Below are 708 nucleotides of genomic sequence, written 5' to 3'. Positions count from 1 at the left end.
TGAAGGATCTATGTACGTCGTAGATTTATCTTCTCAGGAGCTTGTAGTTGATTCCTTGATACATGTTTCTGGTTTTAGACACCCTGTGTTTAGGTTAGAAGTTTTTCTTTACATTTTCCTGTGATGCGCTTATACAAACAGCTGCTCTTTTATTACTGACTAGTTTTTCCTTTAATAATTGTAGACAATATTGTTTGTTTACTAAAAACAAATGGGGAAATTGTTGTGTATGTAAACATTTTAATGGGATTATTATGTTACTGACCCTACCCTGATCCGTGATTGTGCCCTACCTTAGGGTGTGACCTGGCATTCTGCTCCCACCCTAGGGTGGTACCTGATTTTGTTCCCACCATTGGGTGGTATCTGATCCCATCATTGAGTGGTACCTGATTCTGGGGCATAAAAGGAAGGGTCTGTGGAAGGCGGGGGGATTTTTGGCTGGAACTGATGCTGAGGCTTTGGGCTTCAGTCTTGTCCTCCAAATAAAGCTGATATTTTCACAAGCCTGACCATCTGCGAGCTGTTTACCCACTGCTTCACCTCAGAACTGCCGGCTGAACAGGGTGGCAGATGCATGCTCAGAGCTGGAGGGGAAAGATCTCATCCTCTATCCCTCCATCAGTCAACCACATCAGGGGCTCACTTGCAACAATATATAATTATTGATGTATCAGTATAATGATATACTGTATATACATACATACA

The sequence above is a fragment of the Suncus etruscus genome, chromosome 10 (assembly GCF_024139225.1).
Source record: "Suncus etruscus isolate mSunEtr1 chromosome 10, mSunEtr1.pri.cur, whole genome shotgun sequence".
In the NCBI taxonomy this organism is placed as follows: domain Eukaryota; kingdom Metazoa; phylum Chordata; class Mammalia; order Eulipotyphla; family Soricidae; genus Suncus; species Suncus etruscus.
Note: the sequence above shows the minus strand (reverse complement) of the source record.